This window comes from Malus domestica, chromosome 11 (genome assembly GCF_042453785.1).
Source record: "Malus domestica chromosome 11, GDT2T_hap1".
NCBI classification, from domain to species: Eukaryota; Viridiplantae; Streptophyta; class Magnoliopsida; order Rosales; family Rosaceae; genus Malus; species Malus domestica.
This window is the reverse complement of record NC_091671.1, coordinates 38,028,641-38,037,422: the sequence shown is the minus strand read 5'-3', so window position 1 is coordinate 38,037,422 and position 8,782 is coordinate 38,028,641. Positions and strand designations below refer to the sequence as shown.

The window sequence follows — 8,782 nt, the reverse complement described above, 5'->3', positions numbered from 1 at the left end:
CTATTCATTCTTAATCAAAAGGACATTTTGTGTATGAAAAGTCCATAATAGATCATGTTCTTTTCTTTATTTACTCTTAAGCCATTATAGCGGGGTTCACAATGATGTTGACATTTCTGTCTGGGAATACATTATTTTACATTATGCTATTAAACTTATGCTAATTTACAGCTAGCTCTTCAGGCTTCCATCATGTTGTCGATGTTGTACAGCTCTTCTTCTGTCAAATTATTCCAGTATTGTTCATTGCCTTCTACTAACTCCGCATTTCTTTCTCTATCTTCTTTTACCTTATAGTATATTTATGCTGTTTCTTCTTTAAAATTTTGGGGCTTCCAATAAGGCTGATGACTGATCATTGTCTTGCTGTAAATATACATCTCTTCTTCTTCTGCTACTAGTACCATGTCATACCTAAAATCTTCAAACTCATCTAAGGCAAACATTTGGATCCCTATAAATTTTAAAATATATTTGTATGAAGGAGTCCACCTATGTGAGGAGATAGGGAATAGTCTAAAGGACTCTTCATTAATTATGGCTATATGCCTAGCTTTCTCCTTATGCATATGTACATACCAGTCTAGAGGACCACTAATAAAGCTTATGCAAATTTCTTTCCACCTTTCCATATAATCTTATGCTACTTTTAAAAGTTGTTTAGGAAATGATTCTAGTTGGGAAATACGGTTAATGAATATTTTATCAAGATAACCAAACTCTAATAGTAAGGCAGGGGTTATTTCTATCACATTATGTTTTTTCTGATGCTCATAACTAAAATGCCATGATTTAAAATCTCTCATGTTAATCCTGGCCACAACTACGCTAACCTCTGATTTACAAATACAATTCTCTGTACTATCACAAAGACATGGATGATACATCTTTGTAATAATATCCATCCCTGGTTTTGGATCAAAGATGGATTGATACAAGGTGCATTGTAATTGTAATTGTAACTCTTTCATGGACTGTGATACTCTGCTCAGGATCTCATTTTGCATGTCTGTTGGCATTATTCTTAGTTTTTCCTTTGAAATTTCTTCTAATAAAACATCGTCTAATATTAAGTCTAAAGATATATTCCTAAGAAAACTTTCATATTTTTCTTGTTTTTCTTTGTCACTCAGAACCTGATGCTGCTCATTACTTTGATGTTGCTCCATTTCAACATCTTCTTCTAAGAGCTCAATCCTTATTTCTTCTATGGGCTCATTAGCCTCTTGTTCTATAGGTTCAATAACCTCTTTTCCTTTATTCTTATGCTGATCAATTTCTAAACCTATTTTTAATTCTCTTTTCAAGGTGTTACTTGCATTTTGCTACATTTTAAGATATTGGAGTTCTTGGTTCATTTTGGTAAACTACCAAGTAATGACTCATGGTCCCTAGAGATGACTTGAATGTTGTGCTCAAGAGAATGAATATGCTGCTGGTTTTGGTGGAAATTAAAATTAAAGCTATTAAACTCTTGTTCCAAGGCTCTAATTATTTTTCATGACCTAACCTCATGCTTGGTTGCTTTGGATATTCCAAAAATTATCTAAGAGAACATGCTGCCTATCAGAGAGCCCTGGTACCCTTGACCTATATCTCAGAGTTGGATTTCTGATTCCTTCAACAATATTGCCATTAAAGTTGAACGTAGGTACTGGTGGTGATGCTGGTCTACTCATGCTATTTTGAAATCCACTGAATGGTGGAGGTTGATGGTGCATCATCATGCCATTGAAAGAAACTCTTCTACCTTGCAGCCTTGTGCTATTTGCTGATGATGGTCCACGATATTCCATACCTGTTCAACAAATTAATCTTGATAAGATATCTGCTAATGTATTGTCATTACCTTTTATATGTTCAAAAATTGGTTTAAAACCATTTCCTGTAATTGAATCAACAAAATTAACACATCTTCGGGCTGCCTGTTTATTAGCATGTATCTTGTTATAATGAGAAACTATATTTTGACAATCTGTTCTAATCGTAAATACTTCATTATGTAAAAATAAAGAAAATGCTTCAAGTGAATTAATTATCCCTAGAATTTCTAAATCTGTTGATGGTAATCTTGACTGTATATCACTAAACTTTTCTGAGGAATATCTACAAACTTGTTTGTCAGACTTTGGAGACTCCCTATGCTTTTTCTGGTATAGTATACATGCCCATCCTAATGATGAAGCATCTGTTTCAACTATCTTGTAACTATCATCTAGTGGTAATGTTAATGGCTTAAGTTTAGTAATTTCTTCTTTTATTTTTTGAACTAATTTAATATCTTCACTATTAAAATATCTTTGTCCTGTTTTGCTAGTTTTACTATGTAATACTGCTATTTTTCTTCCTAAATTAGGGATAAAATTTCTTGCATAATTTAGCAATCCTAAAAATGCTTGTAACTGTTTCTTATCTTCTAATTTATCTGGAAATTCTAACACCTTTTTAGCTATATGATCTTGTAATTGTATTGTACCTGACTTGATATACATTCCTAAAAATTCTATATCTTATTTTTCTAATGCTATTTTATTTTTGCTAATCACAATTCCATTATTGATAAATTCTTGTAATACTATCTCTAAATGCTTCCTATGTTCATTTTTATTTTTACTATGTACTAAAATATCATCTACATAAACACTACAAAAATTATCATATTTATTGAAAATTTGGTCCATCTTTCTTTGAAAGATCGATGACGCATTTTTAAGTCCAAATGGCGTAACGAGCCACTCAAAATGTCCTTCTGGACAAGTAAAAGCTGTCCACTTAATTGATTCTTTTGCTAATCTTATTTGCCAAAAACCTGATTTACAATCAAATTTGCTAAAATATATTACTCTCTTGAATTTTATTTATAAGCTCATCCTTATTTGGTAATTTATAACTATCTTCGTATGTATTATCATTTAATCTCTTGTAATTATAAACTATTCTAACATTACCTCTCTTTAGTTCTTAATGTTTTCTTACAATAAATGATGCTGATCTATGTCTACACTTAGAGGGTCTAATTACTTTTGTTGATGCACAAAATCAGCGAAGACTTTGGTACAACAGAAAGTGTCAGGTTTTGTGACCTTCGCTTGGTTGCTTGGTTGCTTCAGTCACTAGTGAGGATAAGTACGTAAATGAAGAGAGACAGAGAAGCAAACACAGGATGTACGTGGTTCACCCAGATTGGCTACGTCCACGGAGTAGAGGAGTTCTTATTAGTAGTGAAGGGCTTACACAAGTACAAAGGATCAAGCTCTCAATTTAGTGAGTTCTTGTGAATGATTTAACACAAAATGGCATTTGGCAATATTGTGGGGGAATGACCCCTATTTATAGAAAAACTTGTAGCTTTGTCACATTGACATGTGTCATGTTGTGATTGGTTCTTGATGTCGACACGTGCTGCGCTCTGATTGGCTTCTAATCTTGACACGTGTCGAGTAGTGATTGGCCTCCTGGTCGGAGGGGAACTCTTCTGGGTCCTTGACAGTATAGCGTTGGCCGGTGCTCGGTAGTTTCGGGATTGGTCAAGTATGGTACAAACAGTGCTCCCCTAAGTTCCCGAGTGAGGGAAACTCCTCGGTTGGGGACTTGCAAGATCCAATCCCTTGAGTAATCACGAAACTTCTAAGTATCGAAGTGTGGTCTGATCTTCATCTGCCCTTCTCTGGAAGTACCTTTCCTCCATCTGGGAATGGTGTACTTAGCTGATGTTGACGCACAAGGTAATGTATCAATTTCACTTGAAGCTTAGTTGTAGTTTCGGGCTTAGTCAAGTGTGATACAAACCCTATAGTAGGAGTCCCCCAAGTCGCCGAGCTAGGAGATCTGCCGAAAGAGGTGACAGACAAGGTAAGCAGTCAAACTTCCAAGTAAGCAACCCAGGATCAGAGGTTTGACGTCGGCTTCCGGTTGATTGTTCTCATTCTCCTTGTCTCTCATTCAACTGCCAGGATAAGGAGAAGCAAATGGATAAGAGATGATATGAGATACTTTTGCTTTTGAAGAAGTAACTTTCCACAGGCTTATTCTTGAACTGTGCTGGAGGGTTTTCTGGTGCCCTTCAGAGTATAAGGCCGACTCAAAAATTTGAGGGTCAAAACAAGTCCATCAAATCTAGAGTACGTTCGACCTTGATGATATGGGATACTTTTGCTGTTGACGGAATAATGAATGTGGTATGGAAAGGTGTCGTGCTGTAGTGATCTGTTTCAGCTCACCGTTGAACCTTCTGCTTCAATCTTTTGCATGGCAGAAGTGGTGTGCAACCTTTGCATTTAAATGGTCCTTCAGAACATTCCTTCATAGTGACTCATCCACGCTTGGCAGCTTCAGTGTAAAGAGCCAATATCTGATCAACTGTCATGAGGTATTTGCCGGTGGAATTCATGACCTTGACAGCAGTTGAGGATGAGTACTCGAGAGCAATGCTAAGTAAGCAACCAGGCAAAGGCTCCAGGCAGTCAGTTCCAAATTGGAGGTTTGATTTCAGGTTCCGACTGACTGCTCTCTTTCTCCTTGTCCTGCAGGTGTGGACAAGGACAAAGACAAAGACAGGGAGAAAGCATGATATGGGATACTCTTGCTTTCGACCCTGATGATATGAGATACTCTTGTTCTTGGTGTGGCTTATTTGCTGAGGTATTATCGGGGGGAAATAAAGCTGAGTATTTCGAGAGGTTATGTTGAGGGTGCCTTTTCGAATGTGAGAAAGGGTTGAGCATTTTTGTAGGTTTGCCTGTCCGTTGAGGAGGGAGGTCAATGTATATAGGGATTTCCCAATAACAAGTAGTAATGCTATTCCTTTACCCTTCTTGGTCACAGCAATGTAGTGGGAGCTGCCAGCTTCACGTGTTTTAATTTTGTCAGAGCACTTTGAAAAAGTGGTATGTGGTATCTGGAAAGCTGATATTACGTGTGGAGATTACACACAAGCTTTATCTAAGGAAATCTGGCTCTCGAAGTTCTGAGAGTTGTGCCTCTTCGGTTTTTGAGAAAGTAATTATGTTGGGAGTCTTTTCTCGAATGTGAGTAAAGGTTGGTCGTTCTTGCCAACCTGTCTTGCCACAAAACACGGAGGTCGACACACATAGGGACTTTCCAGTTGTCAAGCAGTGGTGCTGTTCCTTTACCCTTATGGGTAATAGTAGGGTAGCTGGCACTTCGAAATTCTCGTGCCTAAACTTTGTCAGAGATCTTTGACAAAGTTATATGTGGTACCCGAGGAGTTGATGGTGCATATGGAGAGCGGTGATTGATCAGTAAGATTCACGTGCTTTCTACTTCACCAGAAATCTTCGACAGATTGCCCGTAATTTCCGCAAAGCTGATTGTGCATGTGACAGGTGCTGACGAGGCTGCAAAAGCAGGTGCTTCTTCGATTTCTGAGATCGGCCCTCGTGGTCTCTGAGCAGCCCAGCTTTTGAGAAAGCATTCGCCTCTTCGATTTCTGAGATCGGCCCTCGTGGTCTCTGAGCAGCCCAGCTTTTGAGAAAGCAAACGCCTCTTCGATTTCTGAAGCTCCGTCGAGTGCAGATTTTTATAGAGGCTGGCATTAAGTTCCACAGCACACTTGAATCTCTACCAGTAGAAGCTCATTTCTTGCACTTCTAAGATCTTGATTTGTCTGACCTCTTCCTTCTTCAACACATTTGAAAATGTCTGGACCCTCCGACCGTCGTTTTGACTTGAACCTTGGAGAAGAGACAGCCACGCCTTCTCCAGACAACATATGGCGCCCATCCTTCATATCCCCTACTGGTCCTCTTACCGTTGGGGATTCTGTGATGAAGAATGATATGACCGCTGCAGTGGTGGCCAGGAACCTTCTCACTCCCAAAGATAACAGACTACTTTCCAAACGGTCTGATGAGTTGGCTGTTAAGGACTCTCTGGCTCTTAGTGTTCAGTGTGCAGGTTCTGTGTCTAATATGGCCCAACGCCTATTTGCTAGAACCCGCCAAGTTGAATCATTGGCTGCTGAAGTGATGAGTCTCAAACAGGAGATTAGAGGGCTCAAGCATGAGAATAAGCAGTTGCACCGGCTCGCCCATGACTATGCTACAAACATGAAGAGGAAGCTTGACCAGATGAAGGAATCTGATGGTAAGGTTTTACTTGATCATCAGCGGTTTGTGGGTTTGTTCCAAAGGCATTTATTGCCTTCGTCCTCTGGGGCTGTACCTGGTAATGAAGCTTCAAATGATGAACCTCCAATGCCTCCTCCTTCTGGGGTTTTGTCAAGTACTGAGGCTCCGGATAACCACCCTCCGGTGCTTTCTCTTTCTGGGGCTCTACCGACTGCTGAGACTTCCCCTAAGCAACCTTTGTGAAGGCTCCCTTTTGTTTGTTTATTTTGACTCATGTATATGTACATATTTGTGGCTTATCGAAAATATTAATAAATAAGCTTTGCTTCATTTCAACATATTGTGTTAAATACACCAAAGCCTTCTTCATAAAGTTCTTTGAATTTTTGCTTTTGTTGAAACCTGTATTGTTGAAGCTTTGTGAGTGAAGCATGTAGTTTGAGGTAGTGTTCCCTTAATTTCCCGAGTGAGGAAAACTTCTCGGTTGGAGACTTGAAAAATCCAAGTCACTGAGTAGTCACGAACTTTTGAGTATCAAGGCGTAGTAGCATATGGTGGGAGTCCCCCAAGTCTCTAGTCGAGGGAGTTGACGAATGAGGTGTCTTGCTAATAGTCCATGTCGTAAGTACCAAAACTTCATTCTTTTGTTTTCTAAGTGGTAGCCCCGGACTTTTTCTTCATAGATTTTGTTTATGAAGGTTGCTAGGCCCGAATAAGTGGAATTGCAGAAGGTGTAACCGTTGGTGCATTAACATCATAATGGAAGCATCACAATGATGGAAGCATCACAATGATGAAAGCATCATAATGATGAAAACACCATAATGATGAAACATCATAATGATGTTTCTTTGGTGGAATTGTTTTTCATTTCCCCTAACAACCGGAATTGTTTTTCAACATAACACCATCATCTGTAGGTCGAATCACAAAGTTGTCTTCATGAAAGTTGTTCGTTAATTCCTTAACTACAACATATCCAAATTGGAGAGCCATCGGAGCAGTACAACTCCAGAAATCCAGGTATGATGAGTGACTGTTTATCATTTGTCTGTCAACCCGTCAGATTTGTTGTGAACTTTGAAACTCTATTTTCTCTTGCTCAGATCAGCATGCTTTCTTCATTGAAGTTGTTCCTCAGCTTGTGAACTACAACATATCCAAATTTGAGATCCCTCGGAGCTGTATAACTCAAGAAACTCAGGTATGATGAATGACTGGTTATTATTTTTCTGTCAACCCGTCAGATTTGTTGTGAGCTTCGAAACTCCATTTTCTCTTGTTCAGATCGGTATGCTTTCTTCATTGAAGTTGTTCCTCAGCTTGTGAACTACAACATATCCAAATTTGAGATCCCTCGGAGCTGTATAACTCAAGAAACTCAGGTATGATGAATGACTGGTTATTATTTTTCTGTCAACCCGTCAGATTTGTTGTGAGCTTCGAAACTCCATTTTCTCTTGTTCAGATCGGTATGCTTTCTTCATTGAAGTTGTTCCTCAGCTTGTGAACTACAACATATCCAAATTTGAGATCCCTCAGAGCTGTATAACTCAAGAAATTCAGGTATGATGAATGACTGGTTATTATTTGTCTGTCAACCCGTCAGATTTGTTGTGAGTTTCGAAACTCCATTTTCTCTTGTTCAGATCGGTATGCTTTCTTCATTGAAGTTGTTCCTCATCGACTCTTTCATAACATATCAAAAATTCAGGATGAACTAACGGTTAAATATTTCCAGATCTTCGAAACATCACAACAGCTTCGAAATCTGCAAGAAGCCGACTATCATGTTTGGAGCTTCAACACTTTAATTTCCGTCGCTCAAACAGAAATGGTTCCTTCTTGAAAGTTGTTCATATGCTCAAGAACTATAGGGTGTCCAAAATTCAGCTCCATTGGAGAAGAGCAGAGGTTGCAGAAATTTGATAGATGAAAGGAGGCGGAAGAGGGAGAGAGAAAAAAAAGTCTCTTGGGTTGGATTTCTATTTTGGGGCAGATTCCAATTTTTGTAGCACCTTCATTATTGATGAATTGCTTGTACTTTTGTCCATTATGAAATTTGGGACTTTGGCTTGTTGTTGGATCTATTATAATATGTTTGGGAACATATATAAGTGAATAAATAAGAAGGAAAATTTTGGGCCCTTATGGGTGTAAAACAAAAAATGTTTATGTTTACCCAAGTGTTTTTGTACAAGTTCAAGGGCATCTTGAGTTTTGTGAACAAAATTTGTTTATTTGGAGCAAGGTTTTGTGTTGAAGCTTTGTAGGTGAAGCTTTGGTGTTGAAGCTTTGTGGGTGAAGCTTTGGAGGTGAAGCTTTTCGGGTGAAGCTTGTTGGGTGAAGCTTTTTAGGTGAAGCTTTGTGGGTGAAGCTTTTTAGGTGAAGCTTTTCGGGTGAAGCTTTTTGGGTGAAGCTTTTTAGGTGAAGCTTTTCGGGTGAAGCTTTTCGGGTGAAGCTTTTTGGGTGAAGCTTTTTAGGTGAAGCTTTGATGGTGAAGCTTTTTGGGTGAAGCTTTTTAGGTGAAGCTTTTTGGGTGAAGCTTTTTAGGTGAAGCTTTGATGGTGAAGCTTTTTGGGTGAAGCTTTTTAGGTGAAGCTTTTTAGGTGAAGCTTTGTGGGTGAAGCTTTTTAGGTGAAGCTTTTCGGGTGAAGCTTTTTGGGTGAAGCTTTTTAGGTGAAGCTTTTCGG

General features: G+C 38.7%; 1 long non-coding RNA gene across 1 annotated transcript; it reads left to right on the top strand.

Annotated features, from left to right (window-relative positions):
* The first annotated feature begins 6,878 nt into the window (after positions 1 to 6,878).
* Positions 6,879 to 8,270, top strand: LOC139189711 (uncharacterized). The gene is made up of 5 exons (XR_011573565.1): positions 6,879 to 7,112; positions 7,196 to 7,293; positions 7,377 to 7,474; positions 7,558 to 7,655; positions 7,831 to 8,270. It is a non-coding gene; the product is annotated as an uncharacterized lncRNA (long non-coding RNA).
* The last annotated feature ends 512 nt before the right edge of the window (positions 8,271 to 8,782 follow it).